The sequence below is a fragment of the Monodelphis domestica genome, chromosome 1, assembly GCF_027887165.1.
Source record: "Monodelphis domestica isolate mMonDom1 chromosome 1, mMonDom1.pri, whole genome shotgun sequence".
In the NCBI taxonomy this organism is placed as follows: domain Eukaryota; kingdom Metazoa; phylum Chordata; class Mammalia; order Didelphimorphia; family Didelphidae; genus Monodelphis; species Monodelphis domestica.
The window spans coordinates 161,190,367-161,208,969 of record NC_077227.1 but is presented as its reverse complement, the minus strand read 5'-3'; the positions used below and the strand labels follow the sequence as shown (position 1 = coordinate 161,208,969).

At 34.5% G+C, this 18,603-nt stretch overlaps 1 protein-coding gene across 4 annotated transcripts in view; it reads right to left on the bottom strand.

Annotated features, from left to right (window-relative positions):
* Positions 1-18,603, bottom strand: part of GLCE (glucuronic acid epimerase) — a 168,105-nt gene that overhangs the window by 107,226 nt on the left and 42,276 nt on the right. For all 4 annotated transcript variants that reach the window (XM_007479629.3, XM_007479628.3, XM_007479630.3 and 1 more), the window contains exon 3: positions 10,891-10,984. The gene's annotated coding sequence lies outside the window, so the exon portion shown is untranslated. The remainder of the gene's footprint in view (positions 1-10,890; positions 10,985-18,603) is intronic.

The window sequence follows — 18,603 nt, the reverse complement described above, 5'->3', positions numbered from 1 at the left end:
CTATCATATGCATTGAAGATAATAATCAATTGACAAATGGATGCTGTTTTTCGAGAACACATTGAATACCTGATTTTTCCCCTTATTTTTTATTGCTTTCCTTTTATTTTTGATCAGAATATTTGATTTTTTCTTATTTTTTGTACTAAAGGTACATACAATCAATTAATATTTTCTTTTGCAGTAATACAAGTTTAATATATATACTTGCTATAATGTCAATGCATACCCAAAAGCTTTAAACTATGGGAACCTGCCATTTATTGATAAAATGTTATGAGACTGTGATTAATGTTAATATATGATTCCAGAAAAAGGGATAAAAAAACAAGGAACACAGACTTAACCTGAAAATTGCCAAAAAGAGCACACAGGAAATAATAATATGAGACTCGAGGTTGCGACACTTGACATATTTTAAGTCGTAGGACTTCCTTGTATCTACACTCTTTGTGAAGTACTCATACAAGTACAAAGTTTGACTATTATGCTGGCTCCCTATATCCCTGAGAATGACAAAAATCAGACGCTTCCCTATCAAAATAGAATTCTAATTTTCTTTTCTTTCTTATATTTTGGCAACTTCCTGTAGTCTTGGCTGCAAATGGGTAAGTGAAATAGTACTGCGTTCTGTCCTACAGACTTGTGGGATAGAAATTACTTTAAATTGGACCTATATAAGGGCCTTTTTTGAATTTTTTTTCCTTATGTTTTTGGTTGTTTTTTTCTCTTCTTTTGATATTTGACTCATACACCCCCATAACTCAACATTGCATTCTGAGCTGAACTGGATGTTTTTTAACACTTACTTCAGGGGGGATTGTATTTTAATTTAAAATCCAAGATTTTTGATCTTTTGTTTGAGATTGTATTTTTATAAAAATATAAGATTTTGATTTTGTTTGAGAAAATATCTTCAAAGAAGAAGCTTGCTAATTTCTATATCCAGAGAATGAACTGTTGCAGAAAGATGCCAGAAAATCCACACTACATCAAGAAGATCAAGAATGAACTTTGGATATGGTTGATTAAACTGAACTTTGATTGAATATTTATTGTAAATTTACACATGTATGCCAAAAGGGACTGCCCCTAATTTGGCTTTCTGTCAATGCACCTAGCAAAACATTGGTTTTGCTTTCTTTCTTTTTATATTTCCTCCCTCACTACTCTAATTTCCTCTTAGAAAATTGAATATTGTATATATCTGTAGTTAGAAGTGCATTTAGGACTACAAGATGATTATGTTAAATGATCAATGGGGAGACTAGTCTCCCAATGATCACCAGGGGGAGATTGTGAATCCTAAAAATTCTCAGACCCTACTTCATAAGATTTGGTTAAGACCATTCCCCATTTTAAACAATGAAGGAACTTAGATGAGGAATGTGAGACCTCTACTCCACTCTTACTTAAGCATGCTTTAGGGGAAGAAACTCCTTGATGAACAATGAAAAATACTTAAACCCATACTTATAGTAAGGCAAAAGTTCTTAAGCTGTGCCTGTTTTTAGATCTAATACAAAAGGGTGCTAAGTACCTATAAAGGTCAGGCAACTTGTGAATTTACAAGGAGCAAAGAGGTAAGAACTCACTCAGAGGTTTTTTCAGGTGTGAACTTAATCAAAAGTTTAGGCCTACTCAGGTGTGAATTAAGAATGGTCTGTCCTTTGGAAAAAGGTCTACTGTGATTGGTAGATGTGAGAACTTAGGGGAGGTGGCATAGGAGAAAATTCCCTTTAAAAGGAGGTCTTGGGAGATTCAGCTTAGAAAAGCTGAATTGGAGGAGGCAGCTGGTGTCTCTCTGAACACTAGAATCTTGCTTGGATAAATCTTGTGGTGAGTGGATAAAAGACTGACTGATCTCTCTCTTAGGGTTTTCAGCCCAGGCTGGCTCATGCTGGCCTAGGCTGATCTAGCCCTTTTTCTCATTATTTCCCCTCTCTCCCTCTCTCCCTCTCCCTCCCTCCTTCCCTCTCTCTCTCTTTCATTAATTCCTCATTTGTATTAATTAAAATCTCTATAAAACCCAGCTGAATCTCTTGAGACCTCCTTTTTGACCTCCCTTTAAAGGGAATTTTCTCCTATGTCACCTCCCCTAAGTTCTCACATCTACCAATCACAGTAGACCTTTTTCCAAAGGACAGACCATTCTTAATTCACACCTGAGTAGACTTAAACTTTTGATTAAGTTCACACCTGAAAAAACCTCTGAGTGAGTTCTCACCTCTTGCTCCTTGTAAATTCACAAGTTGCCTGACCTTTATAGGTACTTAGCAACCTTTTGTATTAGATCTAAAAATAGGCACAGCTTAAGAACTTTTGCCTTACTATAAGTATGGGTTTAAGTATTTTTCATTGTTCAGCAAGGAGTTTCTTCCCCTAAAGCATGCTTAAGTAAGAGTGGAGTAGAGGTCTCACATTCCTCATCTAAGTTCCTTCATTGTTTAAAATGGGGAATGGTCTTAACCAAATCTTATGAAGTAGGGTCTGAGAATTTTTAAGATTCACACATAATGCCTTCTCTTAAACTCTTTCAGGATAGCCATGCTGTCCAGATATCTAATTATCTGCATAATAGGAAAGAAATACAAAGGAGTAAGGGACAGAGGGCTCTGGTACTGAGGGGCACCTTTGAATGTAGAAAGTGGTACTTGGGCCACATTAGAAGGAAGTGATTCTGTCAGACAGCTTTGAAGGGATGCGCCCAGGCATGGAGTATGGCTGGTACCAGGGCAGAGTGATGGAAGAGAAAAGTCAGCATGTAAAGAACAGAAAGAAGGTCAATCTGGCAACAAGACTGGACAAGGAGTAGGAGCTAACCAGTGAAGGGCCCTCCTTCAAATAGGAGTTTATCATTGGTCTTAGAGGCAAAGTTAGTGAGTTGACTGAATGAATAACATGGTGATCTCAGGAGTAAAGGAAAGTCATTTTAGCAGCTATGTGGAAAGTGGACCTGAGGCAGAGTGGCCAATTACAATACTTCAGGTAAAAGAGAGCTGAGAAGGGTACAGACACAAGAGATGCCATCAGGCTAGAAATAGCATGGTTTAGCAATGATTATGCAGGGGAAGAGATAGTGGAGAATCACCCCAAGGTAACAAACCTGGGAGAGTGGAGGATCGGTGGTGCTCACAACAGAAGTAGGCAAATTAGTCAAGGGTGTGTGTGTGTGTGTGTGTGTGTGTGTGTGTGTGTGTGTGTGTGTGTGTGTGTTGGGGGGTGGGTAATGAACACCTCAGTTTAAGATCTATCTGGGACATCTAGTTTAAGATGTCCAATAGTAGAGACATGGGTTGTAAGCTTATGGTATAGACTGAAGCAAATATTTTTTGGACTTGGCCAACTGTTTTGTTTGACTTGTGTATTTGTTACAAGGGATTTCTCTTTTTCCAGTGGGCATTTGGGGATGGGGAGGTTGGAAGAGACTTGTTCACTGAAAACCCCTCCCACCTTTTTTTTGTTCAATAAGCAGTTGATACTAGAATGGAAATATAGGTTTGTGAGTCATCTGAATAGAGATGATAATAAAAGCCATAGGAAATCACCAAGAAGAGATCCAAGAGAAAAGAGACAATGGTCTAGGACAGAGACTTAGGGTACTCCCATATTTTAGGGACAAATTGGGGAAGATCTCATACAAGAAAGGTAATGCTTGAGCGAGATTCTGAGAGGCAGAGTAGTAATAGGATGTGCATTCCAAGGTGAAGGTATGCTTAGGGACAGAGATTGGAAATTAAGCAGCACTAAATATAAAGAACATTAAGGTCAGTCTGATTGAACTGAGGGGTATATCAATGTAAGTAATGGGTAGTAAAGCTTGCCAGGTTGTGATGGGATTAGAAAGGTCAATCAGAAGAATTTATATTTGAACCTAGAGGTTAAAGGGAGCTACCAGTATTCAATGAGGAGAGTTATGTGGTAAAATCTGCATTTGATAAAAATCACTTCAGCAGCTCTGTGGAGGATGGATTGGATTAAGGAGAGGCATGAACCAGAGAGGCCAATTAGGAGGCAATTACTATAGTCCAAGTAAGAGGTCATGAGAACCTATACTAGGCTAGAATACTAAGTAGGGACATAGATGTGATTCAGTAGAACAGGAAGGCTTTTGGGAACATGGGGATAAACAACAAGAAATCCAAGGTAAAACTATATGTACACAATGGCAAGAAGGTTTGCTGGCCTCAGTCAGTAGATGTGGGGAATAAAGATAATGGATAAATACAGTTGGTTTTCAGTTATTTCTTCCCCAACCTTCCACTCTATTCAGGCTGAACTGGTTCCTCTTCACTTATCAACACTACCCTTTAGGCCTCCTATTTCCATTTCTTCAATAATGTCCCATCTCAGTAGGCTAATGAAAATGCAAACAGAAATTATGATCTCCTAGAAATACAAAGTCCCATGAAATTAAAAAAGATAACAAAAAGGGAAGAATACATTTCTTTTGGACTTGCTGCCCTGTCTCTGTGAGCTCACTTGGCTTCCTTTTAGGGCCCAGGTATGTGGATCAATGATCATTTCCATGACTAGTCAAAAGGTAACTGAACAAAGGGAGGGAATCTTGGGTACAGCATTTTATCTGATGCACTCTAAAGCAAGGGAAGGGTTAATCAAAGATGTTGAGATGTTTTATTTTGGTGGCAGTATGTAGACTACTACTTTGATGAGGCTATAAATGCAAGGATTTTCACACCTACAATAATGAAATCAGAAATTTGGCTAAGAGGAAAAAAACCTTTCTTGAAGGAAAAATACTTATTATTCATTATTATATTTATTAACCATAATAAATATAATATTTATTATATTAAAATAAAAAATTTTATTATGATCTTACTCAGCCTTTTATGCCCTGCAGACCCTAGCATAGCAGGCATTTCAGAGCAGCCACTAAATATTTAATTGAATATAGGGCAAACTTCCTCAATTCTCAATAGAGCTAATACTTCCCAGTAATTTTGTTCATGTTCACCTACTAGTATATTTTAAATTCCAATTGTTATTGTTTTCATACTTTTAATGTACAGTGAAGATAGCCTCCTTTTTGAGGGTGCAATAGCTAGAACTTTTCATGTTAAAAGAATTTCTCTTTTTAAAGTATTTCTATGTGTAATAAATGTCAAAAATTATAATTTGTAAAATACATAAGTCTTAGCTTGCCCAATCTTGCACAAGAGATTTTTGTCTATTTTCCTTTTCCTCCCCCACATAATTTTCAAAGGGGGAAAAATTATTTCACATTAGAATTAAAATCACAAGTTAGAAGACATCAGATTAGAACTTTCTTTTCTTTTGTGAAGTAGTACATGATGCTTTCTATTATCTAACTTGTACTGAAGCAAAGTGACCAGGAATAAGGTGAAATAGTCACAGTGGTCTCTGTCCAATTCAGACATCTGGAGTATCAGTGTCTAGAGGATAGGAACCAAGAAGGAAAAGGATCCTGAGTTCATACTACGCAATGTTGGCCAAAGGAAATGGAGATATTTAGCTTCAGAAGGGGATTTAGACTTAAAGGGAAGATGACAGCTTTCTTCAAATACTTCAAGTGTTGTACTGTGTAAGAAGGATTATTCTTATTCTCTAGGGCTGCAGACAGTAGAACTAGAAACAATGGATGAAGTTGCCAAGGCACAATTTTAGGGTAGATAAAAAACAACAACAATAATTCCTGATAATTAGAGCCATACAAAAACAATGGAATTCCTCAGGAAGTGATGGGCTCTCCCGCATTGATGGTCTTCAAATAAAATTAGACGATTATGTCTTAGAATCATTACTAGGTATTGATTCCAAGGCAAAAAAAAGAGCAATAAGTCTAGGCAATGTGAGTTAAGTGACTTGTCCAGGGTCACACAGCTAAGAAGTGCCTGAGGTAAGATTTGAATTCAGGACCTCTCACCTCCAGGTCTGATTTTCAATTCACTGAGCCACCTACCTGCCCCCAAATTACCTTTATTTTCAAAAATTCATCCAAAACCACAATTCCTTTTGCTTATGTTTCCATATAGCTTTTCTATTACTTTTGCAGATATGTTTTATAACACTCAATTCAAAATGTTTTTGGTCAGAACATAAACATCTTTGTCAAATATTCAATAACCTTAGTTGCCTGTACAATTGTCTGTTTGAATCATCTGTTACAAAATTCTCAATTAAAGAGTTCTGTTCCCTGACCAGAGACCTGAAATATAGTCATGCAGCACTTTTACAGTAGCTGCAGAAATGTTTCCTGGGATGTTGTCTTGAAAGTGAGGAGGTCCATTGGGAAATATTCTAACAGCAAACCAAATTAAATGGATCTATACATTTGTGGAAATTTCCAAATAGGAACTATTCCTTCTGCAAATATTCCTCATTACTCCTTCTTGGGGAAGGTTCAGCCTGAATGATCAGCTAGGGAGAGGATAAGAAAAAATCGAGCCCATTACAATAGAAAGAAAACTTGACTGGGAAAAAGAAGCCCTAGATTCTAGTCACTACCTACCTTTGTGGTCTTAGACAAGTCATTTTACCTGATTCAGACTTTTCTCATTTCTAGGTAAATGGAAAAAGTTCCAAGAAACAGAAAGGTCTCATTGCATCTCTTGCTCAGATAAGAACTAATTTGCACCATTCGGTTTAACTAGAATTCTGGAATGATCAGAAGACAATTTAAGAAGGGCTTTGATAATAAACCAAATAGTATCCAGATGGGGACAACCAGAATGCTGAAGGGCCTTCCTTAGGTCCATGTCTGTAAAGGGAGTGAGTAGGGAAGGGAATTACATTTTTTTCTGTTTAACCTCAGAGGACAGAATCAGGGCAAGAACTATAAGGAGCAATGAGATTTATTTAGGTTTGATGTTAGGATAAGCAACAGCTGCTGCTGTTTCTTTTTTAACCCTTATTTTCTTTCTTAGTAACAACTCTTAAGACAGAATGGCAAAGGTTAGGTAAACAGCTTTAAGTGAAGTATTTGAGCTCAAATTTGAATCCAGAACCTCCATCGCCAGGCCTGGCTCTCTAACCACTGTAATAGTTAAATCAATATCAATATCTCCAAGTATTAATTTTATGAAGTTTATTAATAGTCACTTGAAGTAGAAGGAATAAAAAAGAAATATAAGTATAAAAACTAATTATCTAACAAAAATAAGAGTATATTCTCCTGCCTGGATCAAAGACAGCTTCTGCAGCTGTGATCAGGGGAAGACAGTGAGAGACAGGATCAACCAGAACTTCATCCTGCAGTGTTTGCACTCAGCGTGAGGATGCAAATGGGATGCTTGGTAGGAGAGTTCAGGGAAGCAAAATTCTGATCACACACCACTGTGCCACCTAGTTGCCCTTTAGGATAAACTTAACAATTGGAAATTTCCATGAGTGGAATGAATAGCCAAGGTGGATAATCCACTACTGAGTAAGAGATATAGAAAGGAAGCTAGCTGGTCACAGAAATCCCTCTCAACTCTCAATTTATTTGATCCTACTCAAATGATTCCTAAGACTATTTCCAAAGTATTCTATCCTCTAAGAAAAGAATCTTCTGGTTGTTTTAAAGTAGAAGAGGTGGCTATAGTGATGACAGAATTAATTCACTATAACTACTTTGCTTCTCATTTAGACTAACACACTGGGGAACCCATAAAAATAAAAGGAAGATATAGCAACCCAATGTTTATAAATTCTATCCCCCCAATTCTGTTTTCCTACTGTTTTTTAAAAGCTGCATTCATATTTAACATGAATGCAGATTCCTTTAAAAAAATCAAAAACAAAACTTTTCATTTAGAATCAATACAGGCAGAAGAAAGGTAGGGGCTAGCCAAAGGGTTAAGTGACTTGCCCAGGATCACACAGCTAGAAAGTGACTGAGATCACATTTGAACCTACGACCTCCTATATTTAGGTCTGTCTTTCAATCCACTCAGCTCTTTGGCTCCCAAATATATCTTTGCTTGAAGGCTGATCTTTTTTTTAAAAAGTCCTCCCTTAGAAATCCATTTTTAGGAGAAAGAATGGTATACTGCCACAGATCTTCTAATATCTTAGTAGCAAGTAGATCTATTCTGAAATATATGTGTATACAGATATAATGTATATCTTTTAACAAAATTCTCTAGGGCTGAATCAAGAAAGCAATTAAAAAATATTATCTTATAAGTTGATAACTCTGATAGATTAGACTTTATTTGGAAAATGACAATCTTAAAGGCCCAAGGTACATACTAGGGCATGGGTCAGGGTTTATAATGCTGCAAGGCTGAAATTTGTATTCTATCTTTCAGTCACGAGCAAAAGGAATTTAAAAATAAACCTATAGGGTGGAACCAAGACAGCTAAGTAGCAGTGAAAGCTAGTCTCTTCCTAAGCTTGTCCTGGAGACCTCAATCAACAAAAAATAACAAACTAACTTTTGTAAGCTGAATACTCATTCTGAGAATAGCATGCTCAATTCTGTCTCACACAGTCTCAGGTGCTGGAATAACTCAAAAAGGAATTCAAAAATCAAATAAGAAAGGTGGAAGAAAAATGAGAAGAAAATGAAAGTAATGCAAAAAAGCTTTAAAAGTAAAATTGGTCAAGTAGAAAAAGAGGCACAAAAATCCAATGAAGAAAAGTTTTCTAGAAACACAATTCACCTTCTGGAAAAAGAGACAAAAAATCCAATGAAAAGAGTTCCATGAAAAATAGAATGGACCAAATGGAAAAGGAAAATCAAAAGGTCATAGAATAAAATAATTTTTAAAAAATTAGAATTATGGCCAAACAGAAACTAATGATTTCATGTGACATCAAGAAACAATAAAACAAAATCAAAAGAATGAAAAATAGAAGAAAATATGAATTCTCATTGAAAAAACAACTGACTTCAAAAATAGATCCAGGAGAAACAATCTAAGAATTATTGGACTACCTGAAAATCATTATTAAAAAGAAGCCTAAACAACATATTACAATAAATTATCAAATAAAACTGTCCTGATTTCCTTGAACAAGAGGATAAAATAGAAATTGAAAGAATCCTCTATAAAAAAATAGAGGGGGAATAAGAAAGGGAGTGGTGAGTAGGGGAGTAACATAAGGGAGGTGAAATTTGGGGTGGTGGTGATTAAGAGATCCTATAGAGAAGGAGGAGAATAAGAGAGGTGCTAATGGGAAAGGGAGTAATGTAAGGGAAGGGGAAGAGGGGTAGTGATTAAAAGCAAAACCCTTATATGGAGGGATAGAAGGAAAGGAGAAAGTACAGTATTAAATCAAATGATCAAAAATGAATCAGTGTTAAATATTCCTTTAAATAATGAATTGTGAAGGATAAAAAGTTAAACAAATTAGAGTTTCTGCCCTGTATATGTCAGCTTGCATAAGACTCACCTCAAAAGGTCTTTTGATTAATCTTTCCTAAACCTTTTGGAAAATGATTAATTTAAATGTCAGTTTGTTATTTATAAAGAGTCAGTAACATTGCAGTGCTTGTTTTAGAAATGACAAATTAAAGCTTAAGATGTTATAAACTTTAATCAATACACTAAAGAAATCAGATATTAAAATTACAAATGGAAAATACTGAAATATAGGGGGTAATGAAACAGATCTTCAAAATTGTTTTTTTTTTTAATTACTTAACTGTTTGCAATATGATTAATCTGGTTCAGGAAGGATACTCCATCATGAAAAGCACACTGATTTATTTTTCTTTTTGTTGAATCTTTTTAAAACAAAGAAAGAGTTCCTTTAAATGGATTTTATATGAAGGCAAACAAATAAAGGAATGGAACATAGAAACTAATTAGAGAATCCAATATGCCATGCATCAAGTTATTCATATGTTAAAGATAAGAGAGTATTTTTTTTTATTCAAAGAGAGTGTGTTTTCTTAATCAAATAGATTCTTTCTTTGGGTTAAATTTCAAGAGAGTTCCATATTAAAGGTTTTATTAATATCCTTTGGTAATCAGCAAAAAGCATTTTGAAATCAGGTCTAAAAATGTAGATCAAGTTTAAAGAGTATTGCTTTTTAAAAGTCCCTTCTGTGGCTCTTCAGCCAGATTTTTAAATCTAAGATTCTGCAATATTTTCTAGTCTGCAATTTTAGCTTCTTCCCTAATATTATTCCTTAAATTTGTGTCAAACATTTACCATAAACAAAAAAATTGTTGTATTTAAACTTCCAGGACTGGAACATTTCTCTCAACAATAAAACAAAAATACTTTGCATTATTTTCTTAAAAATCTCATTTTCTAAGCCTTTTATGCTATCAAGACAGATGCTTAACATATCTCATTGTTATTCAATAAACAAATTGCTCACCTAATAATTTAAAAAACCTCAGAAAATATTTTTAAAAAGCAAAAAATCCACCTCTCCAGTCTTACTTCAAAAACTCTGAAAAACAAACTTAACCCTTATATAACTATAAAGATAATTTTTATTTACTTGGCCTAATTTGTCTTCCAATATTTCAGAAAACTAATTCTTCAGTTAAAAATGAAAGATTCTTTACTTTTAGATGTTACTAAATCCTCTTTCTTATATGCAAAGATATTCACATGTATGAGCATTCATGTGTGATAGACATAAACTAAAATCAGACCTCATATTTCTATCATTTAATATATATTATACGCACATGATATTAATCCTATTTGATATACAGACTTTTTTACTCCTCTAAGCATAGAGGTTATAAACATGATACATTCAATGTCCTGTTACATGCCCTTTTGAAGGAAGTTGTTGAAAAGAACACCATTTAAACAGTGAAGATATTCTTAAAATTATTACAAGTTGAAAGTAGCAAATGTCAAGGAAAATCAAAACATTAAGTCCCTGAAATAAGGTGCATGTATAAACCTGAAAACATGTAGTGTGACATGTAAAATTTTATCAAATAGATTTACCTTAACCAAATGAAAAACTCTAAATTCTAGTGCATCTCTGGTTTCAAATTTTCAAAATGTACTCGATTCAAATCTTCAGTTCCTTACCAAATACCTAAAAAAAAAAATGAAAAACATTTAGGTCATCAAGCTTTCTCAAAAGACTTATAGTTTGTATTTTATAGTCTGTAAAAAAAATCCTCTTATTTAAATTGTCTGCTTTTAAGACAAGAGTAAATGACAAATTTCTCTATTCTTGACATGCAAAATCACTGGAGGATCAATAGCATAAATGTCAGTTGCTCTAAGGCACTGCATCAATCGCAAAGAAGTATATTCTACTATCCACCACAATCCCACATAATTGAAGAGTAAATCCCTATGTGTTCTTAGTGGCACCAGAGCTTTCATTAAAAGTATTTCTGAAGAATTACAATTTAAAATCAGTTGAGAATTTCAGGAAAGAGGCAAAAAGTTATTAGCTCCACTTCAAGTTACATAAAGGAATATTTTAAAAATGAAGTAAAATATAACAAAAGGTTTTTATATTTATTATTGGGGGAAATTGATTTGTACTGTTTAAAAAAGGAGGATAAAACAGGGAGGTCAGTATATCTGATAATAAAAGTGTTTCAGAACTAATTGCACTGCTATGTGGAATTCTTCTGTTGGGTTTAACTCACTTTGTTTCTACTGAGAATTACAAGGCTTTCTATGACTTAATATTAAAACTAAGTACTAAGTAAAAGTATTTCCTCCTTATGAAAATCAACACTTAATCAATTGCTTGAATATAAAATATAAATGTAATACATCAATAAACCAACTTGTAAAAACTTAAATCAAATTTTATTTTACCATCTACTTGTTGTAAAGATTTTTATAGTGCATTAGTAAATTCAACAATTTCATGACGTTTTATGTTTGTTCCTTGATATAAAATGAAAACAATGAACTTTCTGTTAGGAATAACATTTGCTCACATAATTTTGTTTTCACTGGATCATACTTCAATTTTCTAATAAGATGACCTCCAAGAATGCAAGTTTGTTTTCCCAGGAAACATTTAAAAAATATATGACCTATCTGGTACTGCATTTTTGCCTTCACTGAAACCATTTATTTGTAGGTAATTCCTACAGTAGTTCATTAAGGTCAACTTGGTTTTGGCACTCATTAAAAACAATGCCCATGCAAATCTACATACTTATTTCTTCTGCTTGTAATCCTCAGTAGAGGTTCAACTTAACAAACACAAAGGCAGCTTTAATAATTCAAATCTTTCTTTCAAGGACGTGATGCGCCTGTCAGAAGTTTTGGGCAATATAGTAAGTAAATTTCTTTATTGCCTCAACTTTGCATACATTTAAGTCTGTCTCTTTTTCAATGTCAATAATTCCAGCTTCTTTTCTACCTTTTAAAAGATTAAGCAATTCATAGGCATTTTTTATGTGTGCATCCTGCACCATTAAGTGGCCAGTAGAATTTCATTCCATGACTTTTAAACAAGTTTTCTAGCCAATCTTTATAATCTACTTTATTTATTAAATACAAATAGGATGATATATTCTTTCAATTACCTTTACAAACATGAAACTATATTTAAATCAACACATTCTAAAGATTTTAAAATCTTAAAATAGCATGAAACTTGTCACCATAAAATAAAAGTAGATATCAACCTCCCCTATAAAATATATTTGCAAATTTAATATCAAAAATCTCATCATCTCCTTTTACCAGCACAAATTAAGTGTACAATCTATCTACAATTCTAAATGATCATTCAGCAGAAATACAATGAAATTTAAACTCCTGGAAATAACTACTGACCTTAAACTATTATTTATCTAAGTGCATCAAGTGGCCAGCTGAATTCTAATGCTTCTCTTTGAGGCAACTAGCTTGTGAGTGGATCATTTTATCTTGGTAGGTTTTTGGTTTTTTTTTAACCCTTACCTTCCGTCTTGGAGTCAACTGTGTATTGGCTCCAAGGCAGAAGAGTGGTAAGGGCTAGGCAATGGGGGTCAAGTGACTTGCCCAGGGTCACACAGCTAAGAAGTGGCTGAGGCTGGATTTGAACCTAAGACCTCCTGTCTCTAGGCCTGGCTCTCAATCCACTGAGCTACCCAGCTGCCCCACTTGGTAGGTTTTTAGAATTATTGATTATCACTGTTTTCTTTAAGTTCTAAAATTCAATGATTCTGAGTTTGGATAAATTATCTCTTTATTAACAGACTGTCAGTGAGAATATTTAAATTAGTGAGCATATCAAAGAAACTAAGCATATCAAAGAAACAGTTTAGAGCTTATCTTTCTATAGAAAGAAATTAATCTTGATAAAGTGTATACTCTTCCCTCAGAAATTATTCATTTTTGAGGCTTTAACTATCATCTCTGAGCTGACAGTTTCACAAATATACCTAGTATAATATCCAAACAATACTCCAATTTCCAATTTCAACCTGAGTAGAGAATATCCATACTTGGAGGTTGACTGTCATTTCAAAGCCATTAATTCTCAAAACAAACATCTGTTCTTTAGCTCCTTTTCCTATCCTACTCATCTATAATTGAAACTATTATCCCAGGTCCAAATTTTTGGACTCAGAGAATAATATAATTTGGAGTTAAAATGGCTCGTTAAGATCATCAAACTCAATTACCCAATTTTAGGAATGAATTTACTGAGACCCAGAAAAGTTACATGACTTGTTACTTGCTTACGTCATCAGCCACTTCTACCAGCCCAAGTCAAGTGAACAGTTACTATTCTGTAAGATTACTCAGCAGGAACAGAATAAAATTTAAACATTATTTTGTAATCATTTTTATACATATTTGGTATTTACTTATATATGTTGCTCCTCTTAGAAGAACATATGCTCTTTTAGGTCACAAACAAGACACTGTTGTCTTTATAATCCCAAAATCTTTCACAAAGCCTTGTACATAACAAGCAATTAATAAATACTTGTTGAAAAGAATTAATATGGAAAAATGTTTTACATGATTGTACATGTAAAATCTACATCAGATTGCTTACTGTCTCAACAGGAAGGTGGGAGTAAGAGTGGAAGGGGGAGAATTCAAGACCCAATGTTTTTTGGAGAATGTTTGAAACTTTTTATAAGTAATTAGAGGAAAAATTAAATTAAAAAATAATAAATACAAAAAAAGTGATAATACCTTCAATGCCTCCTGCTTCACAATCCAATGTCTCCATAACTCCATTACTTGGTCCTTCTTTTTATTTCCAACCTTATGTCCCACTCCTTCCAATGTGAACCTTCTAATTTTTTATTTTTCATTTCATTTCAAAACTCATTTAAAGCTATTTCAAGCTCATTTTAACTTCTATACTTTTGCAGACTCCATCTTTCCATCTATAATGCCCACCTCCCTTACTTCTATATAGCAAATTAGAGCCTAGTATAGTGCCTGCCACATTTTAAGAACCTGATAGATACTTGGTGACTATTATCAAATCCTACTCATCCTGAAAAGATCAGCTTCAGGGGCAGCTAAATGGCTCAGTGGACTGAGAGCCAGGCCCAGAGAAGGGAGATTCTGGGGCCAAATGGCCTCAGATACTTCCTAGGTGTGTGATGCCCTGGACAAGTCACTTAACACCCATTGCCTCGCCCTTACACTCCTGCCTTGGCCTCAATATACAGCATTGATTCTAAGGTGGAGGGTAAAGATTAAAAAAAAAAAAAGATTAGCTTCTATCTCATCCCTTCCTGTTCCTTTAAGCCTTTCCCAACTTCTTAAAATGTATTCAACATTCCCTGAAGATCTATGTTCATTCAGTATTTCTTAAGCACTACACATATACACAACTGTTTTTTGTTGTTGTTTAGTTGTCTTTCAGTTAATTTCTGACTCTTTGTGACCCCATTTTGAGTCTTGACAAAGATATTGAAGCAATTTGCCATTTCCTTCTCCAGCCCACTTTACAGATGTGGAAATGAAGTACTAAATAAATAGGAAATAGTCCCTGATGTGGATGATCACAGAATTCAGAACTTTTAGAGTTCAAGTCCAATCACTTCATTTTACAGTTGAGGAAAATGAGGTTTAGAAAGGCAAAACAGTTGCAGAGCTGAGATTCCTTTATCTTGCTATGATACTTGATAAGATACACACCCTGGAGGTAGTAGAAAAGCCCATAGAGGAGACTATATTTGTGAAGGCAGAGAATTATCCAGTCAAGAGTTTACAGGTTTTAAGAAAAGGCATTTCGGGGAAAGAGAAAACAGGGTGTGAGACCAGGGAACAGCAATAAGGACAAAAAATGTAGCGCTCGAAGGGATGTGTCAATTCAATCCCATTTCCTAATTTTATAGATGGATAAACTGAGGCTTTGAGAAGTTGAGACTTGCACAAAGCCACACAGTTAATGTCAGAAGCAGTGATCTCAAGTACTGAAGTCACTTTCTCTGCTCTTTCTGCTGCCTCTCAATTAAAGTGAAGGCGGAGAAGTGAGAAATAGACTTTAGGCATCAAAACAGTGACTAGAATGTTAGACTGAATGCAGATTCTCTGTGGCCTGTGGCAAATTTTGAACCCTTTGGTCTTCAATTTCTTTATTTTTCAAAATTTTTAGAGATGTGGATTTATACTATTTATACATGATTTGTTTACCAAGCTTGTTCTTATTCATATTATTAACTCCACAAAGACAAGGACAGGGCTTAAAGAGTGTATGCAAGACTCACTGAACAGAAAATGACAATTCAATCTCTTTTGTCAGACTTCTCAATATATCCCTAATTGCTATCAATATATTACTATTTACAGCCAGAACACCTGACATTCTTCAATCTAGAGGTCAATGGATGGCAAAGTAAAGGACTGGGCCCGGAGTCAGGAAGACCCGAGTTCCTATTTGACCACTTGTACTTTAGCTGTATGACCCTGGGCAAGTCACAGCCTCCATCTGGTTTAATTCCCTCAACAATAAAATGGGGACAATCATAGTTCCTATCTCCCACAGTTGTGAGGATTTAATATTTATAAAAGTGCCTGGCACATAGTGTGTACTTAATGTTTGCTTTCTTCCTTGAATATGCAGTTTGTCTGCATCACAGACTGACAGGTGAAAGGAGGCACTTATTCCAATCTCCTCATTCTGGAGATAAGGAATGGAACTAGAGTGTTTACTAACTTGCCAAAGGTTACAAAGGCAGCAAATGGAAGATAATACTCAGGCAAAACCTGAATAAATGACCCATTCACCTAATGTAAAGTTTCATTCACATTAGCAAATTTTATTCAGTCACATCCCACTCTTTATTACCCCTCATGGGGTTTTCTTGGCAGAGGGAGTGGCTTGCCATTTCCTTCTCCAGCTCATTTTACAGATGTGAAAACTGAGGTAAATAGGGTGAAGTGTCCTGCCCAAGGTAACACAGTTAATAAGTATCAGATTTGAACTCAGGAAGGTGAATCTTCCTCCACTGTGCCACCTGAATGTGTTCAAAATATGTAAGAAACCATGTTTGCTATCAATTTTTAAAAGCTTGCTGAAAATAATGCAGTGAAATCAAATGATTCACAAAGTATTTTCTATCCATAAACCCTCTAGGAAGGAAGGGAAAGGTTATCTTCTCGTGTGTATGACTTGGAGCAAAGCCTGATTTTACTAATTTTGCAACATTCTTGAATGTTGCTTTGTGCTTGCTCTACCCATGCCCAGGGTTCTCGTCACTATGTACCCTATTTTCTTGGCTCTCATTACCTTACTGTGCATCCATTCAGCCAGATCTCTCCATGCTTCTATCGTTCTCTTTGCTGTTTCCTACAGCACAGTTACATAACAAACCACATTTTGGTTAGTTGTATCTGAATCAATGGCATTTACTTGTTTCCAATTCCGTGAAGTCACAAAAAAACGCTGCTATAAATGAAACCTATCTTTTTGTCAGTGGCAGCAGCATCTCTGGAGCAAAGGGCACAAAAATTCTAAAGCCCACTGGATCTTCCACTGAGATCCGTTTGCTTTTAAACCAAAATGGTTATGGTGATTGCTACTCTGTAAAAGTTTGAGGTCTGAAAGTGCTCTTCCCTTTTTACTCCTATTTCATTTTTTCTCTTGAAATAATTTGCATAATTCCAAGTTGCCTCTGAGTGGCTGTGTTAATTCATAGCTCTACCAACAATGTATGAGTGTGCCTGTCTTTCCACAACCTCTCCAGCATTTGATTCTTTCTCTTTTGGTCTCTCTGCCAATTTACTATGAATTGAAATGTGTGGGGTGTTCTAATTTGCCTCTTTTATTAGTGATTTGGAGAATTATTTCAAATGCTAATGGTTTGCAATTCTGCTTTTGTGAATTGTTTATAACTTATCCAGGAAAGTCCTTTGGTCTTATATATTTGTTAGTTGTCTATATATCCTGAGTATCTAATTTTTTTTTTGAAGGAATTTTGTTAGCTGACTCTTTGACTTCTCTTCATAGATGCAATTTCTCCAAAAGCTTTTCATTTTCAGAACTCACTACTTCTTCATGGCTCTGAAAAGTATATAATATGCTTTTCTTATTGTATAATATTTTAATATTCAGATGACATATCAATTTACAATTTATTGTAGAATACAGTATAAGTTGTTTGTCTGAAGCAAATTTCTGCCAGACTGCTTTCAGGTTTTCCCAGCATTTGTGAATAAGTTCTTTCGTAAATTGTAATTTATGTTTGGGGGCTTATTAAAAACTAGGTTACTAGAGTTTCAGATTCTCTCTTGCCTAATCCATCCTGGATCTACCAAGCTACTTTTCAGTTTCCTTTTAAAATCAATACCAAGTGGTTTTGATGATTGCTGCTCTATAAGAATTTGAGATCTGAAAGTGCTATTCTCTCTTCATTCCTATTTTATTTCCTTTGATATATTTTATTCCTCTAAATGAAATATTATTTTTATCAAGTCCCATAAAGTATTCCCTTGGTAGTTTAATTGGTGTAGCTGTAAATTCATAAGTTGGCCAATATTGTAATTTTTATTATGTTGGCATAGACCAGCTTATGATACTACATAATCCTCTTAAGTCCTTTTAAGTTGTGCTTTCTTTTAAGGGACATTTTGTAATTGATCCTCTGTAAGAACTGAGTATGCCTTAGTAGAATAACTCCCAAATATTTTATGCATTTTGTAGTTCTTCTGAATAGGATTTCCCTTTTTATGATTTGTCTCTTGCTTCTGTTATTTAGAAATACTGTTAATTTTTGTAGTTTTGTTTTAGTCTGTAGCTTAGCTAAGTTTTTAAATTTGTGACTTCACTAATTCCCTAGGATTTTCTATGTAAACCATTACATCATCAACAATTAGTAATAGTTTTCTCTCTTTATCTTAGTTTGTAAGTTTTTTTTCTTTTGTCCTATTGCAATTACTAGAATTTCTAGAACTATATTAAATAATAAAGGGAAAATACTCTTGCTTTACTCTCATTTACTGAGAAAGCTTCTAATGTATTCCCAATGTATATGCTTGCTTTGGGTTTCAGATAGATATGCTTTATGATATTTTTAAAAAGATCTCTCTATACCTATACTTTTTTAGGCTTTAAAAGAATTAAGTATAAATATTGTACTAATTCTCTTTAAAAGTTAGATAGAATTCTCTTGTAAATCCATCAGGGCTAGTTCTACATGCCTTCTTCACCCCTCTGCTGTTGTCATGCAGGTACTTTACAGCTAGTTTTATTTTTTTCTAAAATTGGATTACTCAAGGAAT